Here is a 21,789-nt window from a genome sequence, read left to right as displayed (position 1 = left end):
GGGGCTCAGTGTCACCTCCAGACCAGTGAGAACCAACCTTCCAAGAATTCCACTGGGAAATCCTCTGGTTCTGGCTGACGGCAGGAAGCTGAAGGCTGACGGTAGTGAAGCAGGAGACCTGCATTCTGGTCTCGTCTCCATTATTACTACACATTCCACCTCTGGGAGCGTGTGGGTATGAGGGTGCTTGGACCTCGTGACTTCTAAGGTCACTTGCAGTTTGAGGATTTCAAGAAGGTGGTGCAATTTGGGAAGCCCCTGTGGCTCTGAGACAAAACCCCACCCGTGGGGGCATGAGCCAGAGACACTGGAAAATACGAGTAAGCACTTTATGGTTGGCACAGGGCCAGGGGGTTCACGTATGTTATCTCCTTTGTTTCTCACAGGAACTCTGGTGTTTTTTTTTTTTTTCATATTTTGTTTTTTTTTTTGTTTTTTGTTTTTTTTGAACTGAAGAAAGTAGCCCTCAGAAAGGGCTAAGTAACTCGTCCAAGGTCACACGATCTAAGAGGGAGAGGGACAATCTGAGGGTGGGTTGTGTAGCTCACGGCCTGTGTCTGGTGCTGGGAGACAGAAGCGGCAGTGGGGGGCGGGCAGGTATTTGGTGGTTGCTGTACTGAGAGCAGAAGGACTTGTCCCAGGCTGGAGACTGTCATATGCCAGGGACATTCACCCCTGGGAAGGAAGGAGGGGACTGCTGAGCAGAGGGGTGGGGTGGCGAGCGTGGGAGGTGAAGGCAGGAGAGGGCCTGAGCAGCTGCAGGGGGAGGCCGTCCAGGGGAAGGGGACACTGGGGGCCGAGAGCACCTCGGTGAGTGGTGTCCAGTCCCGTGGGCTGCTGGCTGTGGAATGCCATGGCCTGTCCTCCTGGTTGTCCCTCCAGGTCCCTGGGGCCTGCCCCCACTGCACACGTGCACAGACACGCTGTCGTCCTTTGTCACAGAGCCCATCAGACACAAACAGGCCTGAGCCCTGGCTCGCTCTGACTGGGCTTCACTTCCTGGCACTCACCTTGGCTCCTCTGTTCCCAGCCCCACCCTCATCCAGTGTGTGTGTGTGCGTGTGTGTGTGTGTGTGTGTGTGTGTGTCTTCCTCCTCGGCCTGCAGAGAGCTCTGCTGTCTGTTGGCTTCTCTCAGGTTTGCACAAACATACGCCCAGTGTGATAATCTCTCTGTTGTGTGTCTCCACACACACACAAACACACATACACACACCCTTCTGTCTGTCCCCCTGCTTCTCAGCTGGTCTTTCTTTCTCTCCAATCCCTACACATCTCTGGGTCCCAGAGAACCCCATTAATCTTTAACGGGTCTGGGCTCTTTCTCCTCTTGTTTTTGTCCTCACTGCTCTCTTTGCAGTCTCCCCCCAGCTGGGCTGCAGGGCTGGGCAGGCCCCCTCCTGCAAGTGGCATCCCCAGGAGCCGCTGGCTGGCCGAGGAATGGCGATGTGGGTGGGGGCAGGCAGGGCCGGGAAGGGATTTATTTGCCTTGGATTCTTTTCTGTGAACATTTTTGTCCATTTGCCATGATGTTTCATTGATTTCAGCTGATGTCATCCTGGTGCGTGGGAGAGGCTTTGACACCCACATGGCGGGGCTGAGCACTGACCCAGGAGTCAGGGAACCTTGGTGCTGGCTCCTGGGAGCCTCTTTTTCTCATCAGATGTGCGACGGGTTTGGATCTGATGATCTCTGGTTTTGTTCCAAAATGTTGAGATTCTAGGAGACTTCTGCTCTATTTAGAATCTGTCTACACCCTGATCATTTCAATTAAAATCTCTTTCAGTGAACTCATTTGTATGCACAGACATCATACATGCAAACCTGCAGGCACACACATGCACGCATCCAACGGCAGCTTAGCTACTCTATGTTTTCCGGGAACTTCTCCAACTCATCTGGGCCCCGGGGTCTTTTGCAGAGTGGGGGCTGCAAGCACAGGTGTGTGTGCAGACACACACACACACACACACACCCCACACCACTTTGAGGTGCGTCTCTGGGTTGAAATGTGCCTCCCAATGACAATGACCTGGGAACCCACCAGCCTCCCCATCATTCCAACACCCACTCTCCTAAGAGTCAAGATCTGAATCCCATCCTTGACTGTAAGAAGAAATGGGAGGTAGAAGCCTAAGAGGGGAACATGGGATGAACAGGGGCCCCTGGAACGTCAGCGCTGGCAGGGACCGCCCTGACTGCCGATCTAGTTGACAGGTGTTAAGACCCTTCACCTAGAGCGGGGAACCTGGGTTCTGACTGAGTCTTACCTGGGCAGGTGAACAAACAACACTGATGAAGCCAAAGGGCTCCCGTTCGGTGGGTGGGGGTGGGCCCCACCTACTCAGCATCCCCCAGCCCCCACCACCACTCCCACATGGCCCTTGAGCGAGCGAGCTTGCTGCAACTCCTTGGAGCTTCAACAAATACCGCTTAAAATCCATCCATCTCCCCGCAAGCTCTCTGGTGCTGTCCCAGAAGCAGCAGCAGCACCTGCAGCCTCATTAGAAATGCAAATCCTCTGGAGGCCCCGCCCCCGTCCGGCTGAATCGGAAAGCGGAGGGTGGGGCTGCTGGTGTGTGTGTAAGCCGCCAGGTGATTCTGGTGACTGTGCCACTGTGAGAAGCTTCCTGGGCTAGTACAACCCTCTCGCCTTACAGATGAGGAACTGAGGCCCAGGGAGGGGTGTGTCTTAGCCAAGATCTCAGAAAGTGGCGTTAGGCTCAGGTTATGACTCTGGGTGACCTGTCTGTAAACATCTATATGATGCAGCTCTGGAATATTCCTGCCTATTGCCTCTCCTTCCCCTGGGCTGGCATGAATACTCAGGGACTGGCTGGCTTGGAGCCCTTTTTCTTCAGGGAGGCTGCGCTGAATGGTGGGCAGTGAGGGCAGCCCCGGGGCCTGTATGAATGAGGAGGGGGGCACATGAGAACCCCGATGAGGGCAGAAACTCTGGGTGTAGGCCACTCGTGTGGCCCATCTAGGGAGTCTTCTTGGAAGAGGTGGGCTCGGACTCCAGACGACAAGACTTCAGGAAGCAGAGGGCCAGTGTGAGGGCGTTGGGAGGAGGAGGGGACCCAGGAGGGCCCAGGCTGGGAGCATGCTGGCAGGAGAGGGGCTGGCACGGAGTTGGGGGGTAGGAGGAGTGGAAGTACTCAGCTTGCCAGCCCTGCTACCAGTCCCCCCGGAAGCCTGGGGACTTCTCTGAGGAATTAGGGAACGTTTAACATCTCTGGCTAATTAGCTGCCGCTTGCTACCGAGGAAGGAGGAGAGGGGAGTCAGAGCCAGGCAGCTTTGAAAGGCAATGCTGCTCCTTGACAAAGCCGGCCTGGGGAGGTTTCAAAGACAACTTCTGAGCAGCCCGCACGTTTCATGTTCATTAGATCCTCGCTTCCCAGGCTCCAAAGACAAACAGTGGGATTTCAGGGTTTTCTTCCCTTTTTGGAGATATTTCATTCTGAGCTGTGAGCTTTCAGCTGGGGAGGAGGCAGAGCCGCTGAGCTCCCGCTCCTCCAAATCCATAGCCTAAGCAGAGCCCGGCTTCATCTAGTCTGCACTAGAAGCTTCCCCGGGGCCCCCTGAAGCTCTACACCAAACCCCTACCAAGGCTGGGTGAGCAGGTTCCATGGGCACGGAGGGGGGTAGAGTCCAGGTGTCCCTGGACTCTCAGCTCAGTGGGGACAGGACTCAGAGTGCTCGTCTGTCACGATCTCCCCAGCACCCAGGTGCTCAACCAGTGTTTACTGAGCAGGTGAGTGAGTAAAAGAATGAATGAGTGTGCTGGTCATTGGCCGGTTTCTCCCAGATCCATTTCCTGCCTTTCTCTCTCTTGTTTGTGGCACAGAGAACTACACTTCCCAGACTCCCCCACCTGCCGGCGTCTGGAGAGGTCCAGCCAATCAGGGGCAGTGGAAGAAGGTGGAGGAAAAGCCAGGGTATTTCTTCCCTCTCTCTGTTTCCAGCCAGGTCTCCGCAGCATCTGTGTCTCCTCTTTGGCTGCTGCTGAACAGCCCTGGACAGGGCCAGTTCCCTCTGGCAGGCCGGCGGTGGTTCCAGCTTCTGTGTGGCGGCCCCAGCTCCTGGGCTCCTGGAACACTGCCTTCCCCTCCCAGCAGAAGACGGTGGCTTCCTGCTGTTGCTAATCTCTGGGGTGTCCTGCCTCTTCTGTTACTTTACAACCAAATCCCTGATTTAAATCCCTCTGGTCGAAAGTCCTAGAGTGGCTTCTGTTTTCTCCGTGGGCTCCATGAAATGAATGAGTAAATGTGCCGCTTTTTTGGTTCAGAAAGAAGAGTCTGTAAGAGCCTCCAGGTTTGAGCAGGCTTGATCTGCCTGGGACCTGCTGTCCTACGGAGGCGGCAGCCTTGCTCTGGGCAGGAGGCCCCACCCCACTGCTGGGACTCTTGTCGGGGGGCACGCAGGCGCGGCTGTAAGCCCAGAAGACTGCTCCTATCCCAGCGGTGCTCTTTCCCTCTGAGCGGGGCTCTGCTGGGTGATGCCGACGGGTAAGGCGAGGCATAAAGGGACAGCAAGGCACCGAGGGAAAAGCCGCCTACCGCCTGTGGGACCCTGTGCAGCCCTTTCTACTCTCTGACTCCGTGGAGGCTCACGATGACCCTGCTGGGTGGACCATCTTATCCCCATCTCAGGTGGGAGAAGCCTGAGACTCTACGAGCTCATGTGGCCTCTCTCCTTTCACAGCCACACGGTCACTTAGTTCTTTGCACACTCAGTGTGGCTTTTCTCCTTCTTCTTGCCCATCTGCCCATCCTCACTGTTTCTGCTCCCTTTGAACACTCAGCATCCTTCACCAGCCTCCTGGCTGGTCTGCTTGCCCCAAGCTCACCTGCTTCCACACATTCTGTGAGATCTGGTCCAGCCCCTCTCCTGCTGTGTCTCTGGTCTCCCTCCCCACGCTCACCCCCACCCATAATTCAGCCTCATGAAGCCACTTTGAGCTTCTCTAACAGAGCTGGTGGGTCACACTTCCATGCTTTTCCAGGGTAGTGCTCTCAGCTCTAGGGACCCCCACCTTCCTGCTCTTTCTTTAGGACCTGGCTGCAGTACCCCCATCTTGGGGACACTGCGCCCAGCTCCCCTGCTCCAGGAGGATGCCTCCTCCCTGCTTCCAGGCACCCAGTGTCTTCTCGGTCCTGTTGCATTTATCACACTAGATTGCAACCGTTTGTCCTCCCCTCTGTTTCCCTTCCTGGACTGCAAGTTCCTTGAGGGCGGGACACTCACTTATTTAAGAGTGCTTACCGAGCACGAGTGTTTTGCCCGGCATGATGCCAGACTCCGGGAGACTGGGTTTCTGCGGAGTAAATGGTCTAGTGGGGAGTCGTCACTCGTGCCAGTAGCACTAACGATAGAGCACCCCCCCCAATTCGTATGCAATTATAGCTTATGAAGGCAAAGGAAGGAGTGTGATAAGCTTGGTGTCTGGTACAAGCAGTTGTTCCATAAAGGCTCCTTTTCTACTCCAGCCTCAGTCCCAGGCACCAGGGTGTGCATTTACTGCTGTATTTGCTGCGCTGTTCCCACAGCAATGGCGCGTGAGACCCCCTGGTCTGCCAGCTCCCTGTGGGAAGGGCTCTGTCTCTTCAACCGCTGTCTCCAGGGCCTCCTGGCACATAGTAGGCATATGACAGGTGTGAGCTGAGTTAACAATGGAGTTGCATCCCTGTGTATGAGTCAGGATGGCTTTCCTGCCTGGAGGAACCCAGGCCACTGGGCAGTGGGGTCAGGGCTCTGGTAGCCCTTCCTGTCTCTGAATATGGAAAACAGGAAAAGGGGAGTCCTTTCACCTCATTTACTTCCTGGCGTGTGTGACCTTGGACAAGTCATGTAGCGTCTCTGAGCCTCATTTCCCTCACCTGTAAAATGGGGATATGTCCCGAGTTTGCTATGAAGAGGCTTCAGTGAATATGCAGAGTGTTACAGCTGCGCCCGGCATAGCGTAGATGCTGCACCGTCGTTATTATTTATTACTATTACCATTTCTACAGCAGGTTCCCAGGGAATGACTTGCTGTCTTCTGCATGCATCTCCCCCCAGTCCCACACCCGGCCCAGCCCCCTCTGGCCTGGCACGCGACTGGAGTCCCATCTTTCCTCTTGCTAGGAAGCTGTGGGTAACTGGGGCTTAATTAAGCATGCTTGACTGGGGTGTGATTAGCGGCTGCTGTGAGTCAGCGGAGGCCCAGGGAGGGGGGAGGCCAGAGGGGGGTGGAGAGAGAACGGAGCAGAAGGCTTCTGGCGCCTGGGGCTGTATTTCTAAGCTCAATCAGCCCACTTTGTTCAACAATTGAGGGGGACAGGGTGAACAATCCTCGAGTCTCTCCGATTCCTCTGGTAGCTCTCACCAGCCACCCCAGCTCTGTGGTTGTCATTACTCATTCATTCATTCATTCATTCAGCAAATACTGCTTGCTTCCTCTCTGCTAGCCATTGTCCTAGGTGCTGGGGATGCTGTCTTGAAGAGCATGGACATAGGTCACTGCCCTCATGTGACACACAGACCTGGGGGGAGGGCCATGGAAAAGTAAATAGAGACTAACGTTTGCCACTGTGCGGGGGTGGGGGGGCACACAGGAGACCCTGCTCCGGATCTCCTGTCCGGCATAGCCTCCCATCATATTGGAGGTGACCTGAACTCCTTACCTGTCCGTCTTGCCCACCTACTGTTGGCAACCTTAGGCCATGGATGATGTGACATTCTCTGTCCCTCCGGCTCATGGCACAGTGCTTGGAATGTAGCAGGTGCTCGAAGAATTGGTTGGTTGATTGATTGAACCCCAGCTCAGGAAGCAACCGGACGTGTGGTCCCCTAGAGCAGGGGTTGGCCAACTGTAGCCTGTGGGCCCAATGCTGCCTGCAGCCAGCCTATTTTGGAGAGCCCTCAAACTAGGAATGGTTTCCACATTTTCAAAGGGGCAGGTTGTAAAAAACTAAAAAATAATCAGAGAGTAATACGCTGCAGAGACATATGTGGCTGCAAAGCCTAAAATATTCACTCCCTGGGGTTTTACAGAAAGTCTTTGCTGACCCTTCACTTTCCTCCTCTCTGCAGCATGGGACCTGAGTTAAGATACTGCTGAAGCCACTCCTGGTGTGCAATGGTGTGATTCTGTGCTCCGCGATTCTTGCTCTGTCCCTGAGGGCCCGTGTTGCATGCATCTCCATATCACCGGCAGCCCCCTGATGCCCGCATGGAGCAGGTGCTCGGGCAGTCTCGGCTGACTGGTGTGGTGGACGGAGAGGGAGCCGGGCTCCATTGCTGCACAGCTGTGTGAGATGAGGCAATAGTTTGAGTTTCTGAGTCTCAGTTTCCTCACCTAAAAAATGGGGATAATAACTCAGCACCAACTTGCTAGGGCTGCAGCGAGAATGAAGGAGGTCAGTACACAAGCAGGTGCTTTGTGACGTCTGCAGGGCTGGGCAAATGCTGGTAACTTCTGCCACGGTTACTACTGGACATGTCATGGGGACTCAGCTATGTTACCTAGTACCACTTGGTATATTTTAACTCATAGGATGGTTTCCCTGAGAAGGATGGTTGGGTCCTTGAAGGTCAAGGCTATTCGAAAGCTGCCCGGCAGGAAGGTCCCAGGTGAGTGGTTTTGATGATGGGGTGTCTGTGGTCCTGGGGCACCCCGGGCCTGATCACTGCCGGCTCCTTTAGTTGTAAAGGCTGAGAAAGACTGTGGAAAGGGACAGTGTATTAAGACTTGGGGATGGTAAACCCCCAGAGTCTTGATCCCTGACCTTTCCCCAGGGCGGGGGAAATGGAGACAGACCGGCACAGCCATCTCAGCCCTGCCCCCGTACCCGCCGCTGTTCACCGGGACAGAGATTTGGCTCTCCTGCCTAGCCTGGCTGCCCCCTGCCTGGCCACAGGGTCTGGCTTCACCTCTTCATCACCTTGACTGACCTTTGCTTAGCATGTTCTTTTCAATGCACTCTCCCATTGATATCCACTTCGTGTTCCATAAGAACCCCACGTGGTAGGGATATTATTTCCCCCCTTTACGAATTAAGATACTGAGGTTCAGGGAGGTGAAGAGATTGCCCACGGTGAGTGTCCCCGCTGGGATGAGGTCTGGGTCTCTTACTTCCAGGGCTCTATCACACCAAATGGCCTTTCTTCACCTGCCTCAGTTTTATCAATGGACCCATCTTCTCCTGGTCCTTCTGCCACGCCTGTGCGGCCCTGGCCCAGCTGACCCACAGGCCTGGGAGAGTCCCCATCTCCACTGCTGTGCCAGTGCAGGGGCAGGTCTGCTCCCACCATGGAAACCTACCGTGACAGTGGGGCTAGAGCCCCCGTTGCCTGGTCCTGACCCCTGGGTCCTGGGGCAGAGATGGCTGGGGAAGGTGCACACTGGGGGTGCCAGGGAGATGTCAGATTCACTTACTGTGACGTGGACTATTTCTGCTGCCATGGGGCCCTGGTGTCATACTGCATTAAGTGGCATTCAGGGCCCACTCCCTCCAGCCAAGAGATCAGCTGCCTGCCCCATCTCCCTTCCTCCTGCTGGATGCCACAGTCGGTGGCATTCCTGACCGCTGGGGATACAGTTAGGGCCCCCTGGGTGCCCAGCCTTCACGGGGTGCCACTTCCTAGGGACCGAGAGTTTGACTGGCGGAAGGAAGCCTTGACCTCTTCACACATCCCTCTGGCATTCCCAGGGCGCCAGGCTCCTATTTCATGGTTTGGTGGGGAGAGTCCAGACTTTGAGGACCCATCAGTCCCTCTCTGTAAGCTCAGCTCAGAGGTGATGCCCAGCAGAAGCCTGGATACAAGAGCAGACTGCAATGGGGAAGGAACTCAGACCTTGCCTCCTGAAAGGAGAAGACCCCGGTAGTCCTATAGGGACACCCAGCAGCCCCCTGCCCATCAGCGTGGTTTCCCTGCTGCTTGGCTTGGCCTCAGGTTTGTCTCTGCAGCTCCCCCCGCTTCCCTCTGTACAGAGTGAGGCTGAGGATGGCAGGGCTGGGCAGCAAAGGGGTAGCGGAGAGGGCACATGGCCACACCCCTGCAGAAGAAAGGGGTTTTGGGGGGCACATGGCTCTGCGGGGTCCCCAGAATAAGGAGTGAAGGGAGGAGGGGCAGAGAGCATGAGCTGGGTGCCTGCTGAGCCCCAGGGAGCAGGGGCTGGCTGCATGCCCTCCTTTCCTTCCAAGACCTTCCTAACTATGCCCTCGGAGTCTGGCCTGAGCCTCCCTTTCCAGCTCCACTACCGCAGAGCTCATCATTGCTTATCCAGACTCTCGTCTGCTCTGTCTATAACCTGGACCTCCTCCTCTGCCCCACATCGTATCCACCAGGCTAATGCAGACCATGTCTCCTCCCTGCTCCTGATCCTTCCATAATCCTCCATTGCTAACAAGACCACACCTAATTTTTGAGCATGGTCCCTGTGGTCCATCAATGGTTCAGCCCTGCTTTGCCCTGCTCCCTTCTCTGAGGCTGTGCTCTGGTCGTGGGAGCCTGTCCAACCCCAGACACACCGTGTCCACTTGCATCTTGGACCCTGGCCCGTGCTGACCCTCTGCCACTTAGACGGTTACCCAACGTCATCACCTAGAAAGATGCTACTCGTCCTGGGTCTCCTCTCAAGACCAATTCCACTGTGAGGCCTCCCTTGGCCTCTCCTTCCAGGGAAATGCCACCCAGTGGGGCACACATCTTCATCGTCGCTATTATCTGCTTTTATTTTGGTTGTTCATCGATGTTTCTCCCTGACTCTTGACAGCGAGTAACTGAGGGTTGAGACAATGTCTTAATCACCTTGAGACCCTTGGCAATAGCTCTGTGTTTGACCTACATTGCTGATATTAATGGAAAATGTACCCAAAAAAATGTTTGGAAAATGCATGAATTAGTAAACCAATCAATGGACTCAAGGAGTCCTCCCCGCTCCCTCACACCTCCCTGGGGAACGGGGGGAGACAGGGCTCCGAGCCCCTAGTGCTCTACCCAAATGTCTGGCATGCAAAGCCGAATCCAGCCTCAGAGCCTGGCACACGAGGCCCATCCGAGGATCTGCATTCACCGTGGCAGTGTCAACCTCGGCCAGCTCCAAGCTAGGTCAGGCCCTGCTGCCGGCCGCCAGGTGTTGGCCAGCACTGACTGCCCCGGGGCCTGGCCACGTGGTTGCAGCTTCTGGGTAGAGAGAGCAGGCAGGGATGCTGCCGAGGAAGGAGGGTAGGAGCTGGGGTCAGCTGGGGGTTGGGGTGGGGGAGAAGGTCTGACACTGAGGCCAGGGCAGGTTGAAATGTTTCTCTTTGCTCCACACTCATGAATGAATTAGTGAATTCACCATGTATTTATTTCCTTACTGATGTATTCAACAAACTTTTATTGTACGCCTGCCTTGTGCTGGGTACGGAGCAAGGTGCTGGGGTGGGAGGAAGAGAGCTTTGTCCCAAGAGGGGAGGCAGACAGGACCAACGACAGTATGACCAGTATGATGAGCTGGAGTGACACCCAATTTGTAGAGGACAGCCTGGGCTGGCCAGGGGGCGACAACAGAGGGGGGTGGGCGGAGATCAGACAGCCACCACGGCAGTGCCAGCCTCCGCCCCACACCCTGCCCGTGAGCATGCACTCTCCACCCTGTCTCCGTCTGTCCTCCCACCTGTGTGGCTCCTGCCCCGGTCTGAGCCCCCTCTCGCCTTTCACCATTAAATAGGATGTCCGCTGTATTATTATTCATTTTTGGACCTTCCCTTTATCTATTTGCGGAAGTTCCTTCCTACTCTCTAGTTTGCTGAGACTTTTTATCAAGAATGAATGTTGGGATTTTTGTCAAATGCCCTTTTCTGCCTCTTTTGAGATGATCGTTATGGTTTTTCTTTTGTAGTCTATTAACACGGTGAATTATATCCATTGATTTAATCTTAAACCAACTCTCTATTTCTGAGATATGCTCCCCTTACTTTTTAAAGATTGTCTTTTTACTATATTGTTGGGATAAATTTCCTAAAATTGGTCCAGAATTTTTGGATCTATCATCCTGAGGCAGTTTTCTTATAGTGTCTCTGTCTGGTTTTGGTATCAGAGTAATGCTGGCTTCATAAAATGAGTTTTGAATGATTGCCTCCTCTTAATTGTCCGGAAGAGTTTATATAGATTTGGTAATATTGATTTCTCCAACGTTTGGTAGAATTTACCAGTGAAGCCTACTGGCCCTGTAGTTTTCTTTGTGGGAAGATTTTTAACTACAATTTCAATTTCTTTCATAGATAGAGGACCATTCAGTTTACTTCTCGAATGGGCTTTGGTAGTCTGCCATGGCTCTATTTGTAATTTTTTGCGTAGCCCTTTACATTATATGATATGTTCTGTTTTTTTCCTTCATTTTTTATTTTGCTTATGCTTTTCCCCTACAAAACTGAGCTCCAGGAGGACAGAGACTGTGATCTATTTTTGCATTTGGCAAAGCACCAGCTCAGTTAATAATTGTGGAATGAAGAGAGGTTCATTTTAATCTCCCTAAGGACGCTGTACCATGGGCATTCCCATTTTATACCTGTGAAAATTGAGGCTAAAGAGGTGAAGGAAATTGCCCAGGGACTACCACATCACCTAACGAGTGGGTCAAACATCCGATCTTGCTCCTAGAGGGTTTTCTTTCTGGGTAAGTATTCACTCAGTAGCCAAGTGGGAAAGTCATGTCTGCAGAGAAACTAGACAGTGTGTCTCATACTTCCGTGTGCATTATATTCACTGAAAGAACTTATTAAAGGGGCGGGGGAATCCGCATCTTCACCAGCTCCCCAGATGATCCTGGTGTGGGTCATCTGGACGCCACACTTTGAGAGGCACTGACCCAGCCTGTGCCAACGCAGGGGACGTGTGAGGTCTGCTCTGCTCAGAGAAGGGGGAGATGCTTGGTGTGGAGACCTGGGAGCATGGAGGGCATGGTTGTGCCTCTGAGTGTTCGGGATCCCTGTCTTGGAGGGCGGGGCGTTGGTAGATACATGCAAACCAGCCGCAAAGGTGCTAAAACCACCCCAGCAAGTGCTTTTGCAGGGCTGAGGAGCCGATTCCTTTCCCCTCCTCTCTTGTGTTTCTCAAGGGCCCAGAGATAGGGCCAGTGCTATGTCTCTGCTTTTAATAAAAGGATAAACTACAGGGCCTTTCAGGCTCTTCTTGGATGAGGTCCCAGAAACCTCACTGCCCGTCTGGCCCCATTGCTCACTTCTTGCCTGGTCCACGGGGAAGGTGGGACCAGGATGTAAGGAAAGGATGACAGGGAAACAGGGAAGTTCTGGGCTACTTTCTAGGGGAAATTTAATTGCCAGCTGCCTCTCTCAGGGTTTGGGGATAGCTGTCCTCTTGGCAGATTCAGGGGAGAGCGGGAGATGGGCGAAGAGACTCTGGGCCCTAGGAATACTCCGTAGGACTTGCTCCTCACCAGAAGGTCTCCTGGCTCTCTGTCAGCGTGGGTCAGGGAAGGAGTGGGGTACCTGTCGTGGGAGGGCTGCTTGGATAAGGGGGACACGGTCTGTCCTCCACCCTCCTCCCCTGGGCCGTGGGATGGCACATTCCAAAGCCTCAGCTGGGTTCCCTGTCCCCCTGCCCTCTGGTGTCACGTTGAATGAGGCTTCTGCCGCACGCAGGAAAGCAGGAGCGGCGGGCAGAGGCAGTAAGGGCTGGTGCCCCTGGGGCAGGCAGAGAGGGGGGCAGGAGGGAGAGCACAGAAGGAGGGAGGGCAGAGGGCAGGCGTCAGCACTAGGCGCCAAGGTGTTCTGTTCGGGGCCCTCCCAGAGGCGATTTATGTAACGCGTGGCTTGGCTGTCAGTTGGCTTGGGAGCGAATGGAGTCATTTGCATGCCCTTCCCGGATTCGCTGGGAGAAACAGAAGGGCACTTGTCCCCCTGGGTGGTCTCTGCCATCCTGTGTTGGCACTGGACTGGACAGATGTCATTGCCTTCATATGGGAGAACGCAGCACCTCCCTGGGGAGAGTAGTCACTTGTCTTTGTGGCCTCGTCTCAGAGACTGGGGTCAGAGGCAGGGGTCTTAAGCAATTCCCAGACAGCAGGGAGGGCAGGCCGCTTGTGCTCCGCGTGGGGGTGGGCTGCAGGTGGCGCCCTGTTACCAGGTGGTGGTGTGATGTTTTATCTGGTTAGATAGTTCTAGTCACTTTTTAAGCTGGGCAACAGACTACCAGGAACCCACCAGCTTAAAATGACATGGGGTTTTATCATCTTGCAGTTTCTGAGCCACCCTAGCTGAGCCCTTTGCTCAGGGTCTTATAAAGCTCAAATGTAAGTGTTGGCTGGTCTGCATTCCTTTCTGGAGCCTAGCATCCTCTTCCAAGTGCATTTGGCAGAATTCAGTTCCTTGTGGTTGTCAGACTGAAGTCCCATTCTCTTGCTGACTGCATTTGGCAGAATTCAGTTCCTTGTGGTTGTCAGACTGAAGTCCCATTCTCTTGCTGACTGCCATCCAAGGGACTCTCTCGACTCCCACTAGCAACTCAGTTTCTTGACACGTAGCACTCACACAGGCTCACTCACTTCACAGCGGCTGACTTCCGTAAGGTCTTTAAGAGGTCCCTCTCTCCCCAGGAAGGGCCAGTCCCTCTTTTATGTGCTTTCACCTAATTAAGTCAGGCCCACCCAGGATAGTCTTCCTTTTAATTAACTCAAAAATCAACTTATCTGAAACCTTAATTATCTTATGATATCCATGAGTCCCACTCACACTGAAGGGAATTATACAGGGGGATACACAAGGAGGCAGGAATCTCGGAGCCACTTTGGAATTCTGCCTCTTGCAATATTTAATGGGAGGAGGTGCTGAAGAGGGAGAGAGAGAGGTATTTAGATGTTCATAGATGAGAGGCAATGATGAGTACAGAACAAAGGAGTTGTAAAGAGCCCACCTGCAATTCTCTTCTGCTGTGCTCTGCTCTCCCCTTCCTTGCTTATAATGAAAACATTTGATAATTCAGAATTTTAATTATAAACAGTGGCTGTTACATGGATAGGAACCAAAAAGAGCATTTGCTGTATGTGCTCATTTCTTACAGGGAATTGGTGGGAACCAGCTCAACCAATGAGTACCACTATTGGCCATCTGCTGGGATGGGCGGATAGCTTATAGACTCAGAGAATTGCAGACTCCTGGAGCCAGAGGGGACTTCGGGGATCTTGCAATCCAACCCAGTCATTGCATAGATGATGGAACTGAAGCCCAGAGAGGGGATGTGAGCTGTGCATGGTCATGCAGCTAGTTGGTAGCAAGGTTTGCCAGGAACCAATTGATGCCCACACATTCAGGAAGCAGGTCTTGTGTGAGGGTTGAGAGAGGGCAGATGGGTCCTCGGTCATCTCATGCACTTTCCACTACACCAGTTTGCCCGTCTCATGCAGCTGGCTTCCTAGAATTCCTAATGTGTAAAATACTCAGTAGCGGTTGCCTTCCTTGTCCTGGCTGGCCATGGGGAGTAGACAGAGGGGGCTGCAGCCTGAGCACAGATGGGGTGGCAGCAGGACGAGGGGGCTCTGCAGCCTGCAGAATAGCAGTGTGTGTTTGTGTGTGTGTGTGTGTGTGTGTGTGTGTGTGTCCAACTGAGATGAAACCCTGAAAGCAGGCCTGCACCTTGCCTCCTCCTCCCCCTGGCATCACATCCTGCCTGTGACTGTGTCACCTCCATCCCGCCAGCAGCCTTTATCAGTGTCACAGGTACTGAGTCACAAGACACAGGTTACCAGGGAAGGTGATTAATGATGGCAGTGGTGGTCCCTCCTACACTCCCACTCTCCCTGACCTTGTCCTTCTCCTCCTCTTTCCGCTTTTTCTTGTCCCCACTGTCCTCTAAGAAATGAGATAAACATTCAAGGTATGAGAGAGGAAGGGAGGGAATTTGGGTCCTTCTGAAATAGCTGTTCCGGGTCAGGCACTGTGCCAGGCTCGTTCATTTGTTCTCATTTCACAGTGTACACAGGGAGACGCTGTGGGGTGTCCTGGGCTACAGGGGAGGGCTGTGTTCTTCCCATGTCCCCATAGAGGGCAGTGCCAGGCTGATTTCCTGTACACACACTTGCCACCCTTTGGCACATATGTTGCTCACGTTGGCTCTGATGTGTGTGTTGTCAGTATGCCAGGCTCCAGAGGACAAGTCCACGTAACCCTGGAGCCTTCAATGTCAAAGCTGTCAGGGACCTTGGCAATCACTCACGTTCCTAGAAGGGTAGGATGGAGGCCCAGAGGAAGAATGACTTGCTCAAGGTCATACAAAGCTGGCCTTTCCTGATTCCCATCCCGGAGTTTGTTCTTACATCCAGCTTTCATTCCTCCTGCTGCACTTTTCTTCTCCTCTGGAAGCTGAGACGAGGTCCCTGAACGGTTCAGAGCTGTAGGGTAAAGGGGGAAGAAGGGTCAAGGTCTTTAGTGAAGGACATTTATGGTATGAGGATGGCCTCTCCCAACACCCAGCTCTGAGCAGCTTCCCCGAGCTCCCTCCTTGGGTGATGGGTCTTGTTGTCATAGTGACTAGAATGGGTTGCCAGCCTACTGACAGGGCCTGGGATGTGACTGAGCCTCACACTGAGGCAACCTCCACACAATGTTCTGTGTCCTTAGTCCTTTCCTTTGTGACCATGTGTATACGTATGTGTGGGGGGGTTAGGGTTGCAGACTGTGTAGGGAAGGCTAGTGTACTAACACACACACACCCCAGGCCCAGTTTCTGATTTGTGGAATATGACAGTGGGTCTTCTCATCTCCTTATGTGTTGGGGAGTCCTAAGCAGTCATGTAAAGGGGTTACAGAGTACAACTCAGGAGACCCCAGGGGTGCTTTTCCTGCTTCTGTTGGTTTCCTCTGGGTCAGGCTGGGAGGTTCAGGGAGAGAGGGCTGGGCCCAGCCCCCATCTTTCTGCCCTCTGCAGCCTGGTCCTTCAGTGAACTTGGTGGAGGGGGAGATTAGATCAGAGGAGAGAGGACTGGGCACTCAGGTCTGGCAGATCTGAGAGCATGAACTAAACTCCATGGGCCCTGTGTTCTCGAGAAGTGTGGTTGGGTAGTAGAGTCAAGTGGTATTTTCCCCCTTTGGAGAAGCCAGTCTTCTCAGTGAATTCAGCACCTCGGACAGGATTCATGATGGGGCCTATGAAGGCAGGAGGGTCCTCCATGCCTTTTGGTGCCCCCACTAGGCCTGCGGGCCTGGCAGTCATGGGGATTGAACACCCACAGTTCCCAGGAGATCCAGGTCTGGGTCCCTGGGCTCCTGGGCAGACTGGCTTCCATGACTGAACCTTCAGAAGACTTGACTGCCTAGGAGTCATGGAGTTTGGGCTGTTCTTTCAGTTGGAGGTGGGGGCTGGGGGGCTAGTTGCTAGAACTGGATTTGGGGAGGTCAGTGCACGAGCACTGGTAAATTTTGCCCGTTTACTTTCTCAACTGTAAGCTCGAGGACAGGAACCAAGTAGGTCTTGTTCACTGCTGTGCCCCCAGCACCTCACACAGTGCCTGGCACACGGTAGGCACTGTTCAATGATTAGTTATTAAATGCATTTTAAGGAAACGGGCCACAGAGAGTGAATTCTGGAGTAGGAGCTTGAGAGGAACAAAGACAGGAGCTTGGCTAGGCCTCTGTTGGGAGACATCTTCCCTGCCCTGATTCATTTCTGCTGCTCTCACCAGGAAGCTCCTTCTTCAACCTCGCCAGTCTCCCCAGGGCACCCCGTTTCCCCACACCACGTATGCCTCTTCCCTCTTGATATTCTCCCACTTCTGACCTACCCTCCAGGGCTTTTCCCAAGGCCACCCCCCACCCGACCCTGACCCTTCCCTCTCACCACAGAGAGCTTTCCTCCTCCTGAACTACCAGGCTCCGATTCCCTGGACCCCCAGCACTAAGAAGGATTTTGTATTCTAAGTACGTGTGTCTTAGTTTTGCATTTGGGTGCCATTGTTTAAACAGCCTTTAAAAAATTTAATAATATATTTTATGTAACCCAATAGTATCATTTCAACACGTGTTTGATATTACAAAATTATTAATGAGATGTTTTACATTCTACTTTTCCAGTCCCACGGTGGGTTTTATGCTTTGAGCACATCTCATTTCACACCAGTTGCATTTCCAGTGCTCAGTAGTCCCAGCTACAGTGGAAGGCACATTTCAACTACTTTTGGCACTGAGGATGGGTCCCCTGGGTGCATGTGGCAGAAAGGACCAGCCCGGCCACATGGCTGGATGTCAACAGGATAGAAAGCCCCTGCAAGCCAGAATCTGGGTCCCTGCTCCATCTCTCCTGTTCTTTACTCAGCTGGGGCTGGTCCTCTGTGCTCTGTCACTTGCTCCTGTAAAAGTGGGGGATAATTTCTGCTTCCTCTCTATAGCACCAGAAGGCTATGACCTGCTATCTCAGGTTTCCCACAAATAGAAGGTGCTATATTTCCTTCTGCATGAAAGATTTCAGCCTATATGGCCCTACATCCTACTTTGTATCACCTCTTCCTCCTTCCACACCTCGTCCCGTCCCCCACAAGCTGTCCTAGAATATTGAGAAGCTCTCATTCTCATGGAATTGCCCACCTCCTGCTGGCATAGATGCCTTGAGTGGTACTGAGCTCACCATTAGTGGAGAGGTAACCAAGACGAATGCACTCTTGCAGCTGCACTGATGCAAAGGGGAATTCTGCATGAGGGAGAAGTCAAGCAGGAGAACGTCAGGGAGTCACGTCCCACTTTGAGATCCCACAATTCCATGAAATACCCGGCACTTGTGCCCTAGAGGATTGGACGGTGGGAGAGCAGAGGGGCCTGGGAATAGCATGGTGTGGAGGTGAGAGTGAGGAGGGAAGCGTAGTTGCTGACGTCCGGCTGCTGTCTGGGTCCCCCAGCGCTGCCCCCACACATTGCCTGCACCGTAGGCACCCCCACTGCCTGCCACTCTGGCATCTTCTCCTCTGGAAGCTCAGAACCCCCGTTCCTTCTCAGCTGTCTGTATGAGGGAGGCAGTGGAGGGTGGGAGTTAGAGCAAGGATTCTTGAACTCCTGGGTTCGAGTCCCAACGGCATGACGTACATGACAGGTGATCTTGAGCAAGTTAGTTAAGCTCTCTGTGCTTCGGTTTCCTTAGCCCCACTAGCCGGCTGGAAATAGTGTCTGCACACGAGGTCGTCGTGAGACGCCAGGAGTTAGCAGCGTTCTGGGGGTATGGCGTTACAGAAGCGTTTGTAAAATTAACTACATGACAAGGCTCCCCCCATGCCCCACCTCCCGCTCTGATTGTCCTCCTGTGGAGGTGACTTGTGGTCAGTGTCTCTTCATGATGGGAGAGCAATGACAGGGCACAGAATGTCAGGAGCACAAGACCTTGACCTCCCTCCTCCTCTGACCACTGTCCTATTGGTGCAGCTCGGCCCAAGACACTTCTAGATGGTCCAGTGGCCTTGCCATGTTCTTAGCGCATCTCAAGCTGGTTTCCAGCCACACCCGGAGTCTGTTGTCCACATTCTGCTGAGAAGTGGGTTTACTCCCCCTGTACTTGTGCAGCGAACTCTGCCACGAGACACTGAAACATCCCTTTCCCGTCTATCCGCTACTGTGGGAGGTGCAAGCTACTACTGCTGCAGAGGGTCTGCGTCCCCATGCTGGACATACGGATGATGTCTTTCTGCTCAGGAGAATCTGACGCCACCGGGCTTGCCATGGTGTCCGACAAGGAGCGGCCTCTGGGATGGCATGACCCCGAGGAACCAGACCAGGCTCTAGCACCCTCCTTTCAGCCGGGGTAGTCTGACTCTTTCCTTTGCCTTTGCCCCCAAGCTTTTGCTGGAACATCACTCATGGATCTTGTCCCGGGGATGGCTGGCCCTCGGAATGTTCTCGTGAGTCTGCCTGGTCCCCTCAAGGTCTTTATGGCAGGTGCTTCCCCTGTCTGCCTGTCTGCTCTCGCTCTTCCCAGCTGCTGGGCCTTGTCTCTGGGGCCAATGCCAGGGTGACCTTCCTCTTTGCTTTCTGGGTAGTTCTTGTCTCTGCCATTAAAAAGGAGGTCCCTGCGGGCAGCAGGCTGGTCCCTGTCTCTCTTCTCCCTATCACTGTGCACAGCACTGGTGACCAGCTTCGTCCTCTCTACTCAACAGATGACTGGTTATTAGCCAGTGTTTCAGAATGGTGGGCGCTCCCTTCCTCAAATCCATGCAGGGTTTCCCTACACAGGATCCTCAGCTGGAATGACGCCACTGGGGAGAGGCAGATGCCGGTGGGGGGGTACACAGGGGAAGGCAGAGAAAGACTAAGAAATCGGCATGGTCTCACAGGCAAACCGAAGGATGGTGCACGAGACACGGAGGGTGGGGAGGTAGAGGTCGGGGATGGAGTCATGGCCCAGTGTTCTTCCTTTCCAGGCTCACAGAGTCCGGGCTGGGACAGGCCTCAGGGATCTCCTGTTGCTGTCCCCTCGCTTTGTAGGTGAAGACACAAGCTCAGCGGGGAGGTGACTCCGGTCCACGCAGCTGGATTTTCCCATTGTGCTGTCCTAAGCAAGATCCTACATGGATGGAGTTTATTTGGGGGGCCCTCCCACATGGGGCCCAGGATCCCCTCCTGCTGTCTTTCCTACAGACTTTCCAAGATGCCTTCACACTAGGGACTAGCTGGCCCCAGGGACGGCCACCCTGCAGGGCATTTCACTGCAGAGGAAGTGCACAGAGGGGACACTTCTCCCACACAAACCATAGGGGACTGCCTACCTGCTGTCTGTGAGCCCGGGCTGAGGGCGGCTGCTGTTCAGGGCTCTTGGGAAGAACATGGCCTGAACTCACAGACCAGAGGGATTGACGGTTTCACGTCCAAATCAGGAATGGTATTTCCTTCTGGGTCTGAGTGCTAGCTGTGTGATGGTGGGCCAGCCGTTCAACTTCTCTGAGCCTCAGTTTCCCATCTATCAGGCAGAGATAGTGATTCTTTCCTCCCAGGAGGGGGACAATAATGAGACAATGTCAGAGTGCTTGGGGTTTCTATGTCATTGTGGGAAAGGGGAGGAGTATTACTTCCCCCCATTCTCTCCTTCCCATTCCTTTTTTTTAAAATTTTTTTAAAAGATTTTATTTATTCATTTGACAGAGAGAGAGACAGCCAGTGAGAGAGGGAACACAAGCAGGAGGAGTGGGAGAGGAAGAAGCAGGCTCCCAGCAGAAGAGCCTGACGTGGGGCTCGATCCCAGAACTCCAGGATCACGCCCTGAGCCGAAGGCAGACGCTTAAGGACTGCGCCACCCAGGCGCCCCTCTCCTTCCCATCCCTTTGCATCGCACTGCCCCTCCGGGGCTCCCCTCTCTCTCAGTTCCGAATGATTCCTTGGCTTGGAGCTCGGTGGCTGCTCCTGCCTCTTGGGGAAGCCACTGTTCCCTTGGCTGTTTGTGGAGAGACGCCTATCTTCCCACCCTCTTCTTCATGCACTTTCTTCCTTCCTACCCTCTGTGGAGTCCCAACCAGCCCTTCTCTTGGTCCCCCACCGCCAATAGCTTTTGGGGGGCACTTTGAGCCCTCAACAGAGGGCCTCCCCAGACCAAGAGAGGGCCGCAGCCATGCACGCCACCGTCCGGCAGGCCAGCCCGGGCACAGAGGCAGCCCGGCTCTTCCCTGGCTGTTCCAGGAGCCCGGGCTCGGCTCAGTTCTGGCTGAGGAGGCAGCAGTCCTCACGCCCGGCAGGGGACCCATCCAGATGCTGACATCCGCAGGGCGCCCCGGCTGTGGAGCGCGTTTGGCCAGGGCGTGCTGGTAAGGAGCCGCTGACTTGGCGTGATTGTGGCCTGGGGTGGGGGGTGAGGCAGGAGGATGGAAGGAATGACCTGTCAAGGTGCCTCCTCAAGCGAGGCACCCCGCTGGTCGGGCCCGAATCTGCCCTGCTGGGGAGTGGAAGGTTCTGGGACAGGCGGCGGGGCCGCTTCCCGGGACAGCACGTCTGCCTGCTCCACACTGTTTGGAGGCAGGGTGACACGGATTTACGCTCTGACGCGAATTCAATAAACTGCACAGTCCCCGCGCTCCCACATGCGGGCTGCCAGATGGCTGCAGAGCCCCACAGCCTGTCTGTGGGGCTGAGGGCTCCGTTGGGGTGAATCGGGGTTCTGGAGACCCCGATGTCCCACGCATGCCTCCGCAAGGGCACACGACACTCACCTCAGTGCCAGTGGGTGTGAAGTGAGGGTGTGGGACAGTGTGGCCTCTCGATTCCTTCTACTTTGATAAGTGCCCTGGGTTCCCGAGCTCCCTGCCCATTTCCTTGTCCTCTCTGCACCCCCACAGAGCGCTCGCTGCTCCTGGTTGGGCAGGATGATGAGGCCCAAACCATCCCCAGGCAGCTCATCCTCTGGGCTCCTGTTCCAGAAGGGGACCCCGAGTGCAAGCCCTCTTTGGGGCCCAGTTGCGCCCCGGCCAGGAGTCCTTTGCTCTGGAATGAAGGGGGGAGGCTGTGGCCAGAGCCTCCGCAGCACCCATCACCGCTCCTGGCCTGCTGCTCCCATGGGTGTCATTTCACACGTGGAGCCATGAAGGGCAGAGGGGGCAGGCCTTGCTGGAGGCCCTGAAGCTGTCACAGAGTGTGGTAAAAACGGCTTAAAACCCGGGCCTCCCGCAGGCACTGCCCGGCTGCCCCCTGCCTCTCCCACCCTGGAAGGGCTGCGGGGCCTGTCAGGGCGCCGTCAATGCAGCTCCGCTTCCTACCAGCACCCGGGAGTGGGGGACAGTAGGGGCGGCAGCAGTGGGCTCCCCAACTCCAGTGGGCAGGATGGGCCAGCTTCCTGGTGCCCACCA

The sequence above is a fragment of the Ursus maritimus genome, unplaced genomic scaffold, assembly GCF_017311325.1.
Source record: "Ursus maritimus isolate PB19 unplaced genomic scaffold, ASM1731132v1 scaffold_16, whole genome shotgun sequence".
Taxonomy (NCBI): Eukaryota; Metazoa; Chordata; class Mammalia; order Carnivora; family Ursidae; genus Ursus; species Ursus maritimus.
Note: the sequence above shows the minus strand (reverse complement) of the source record.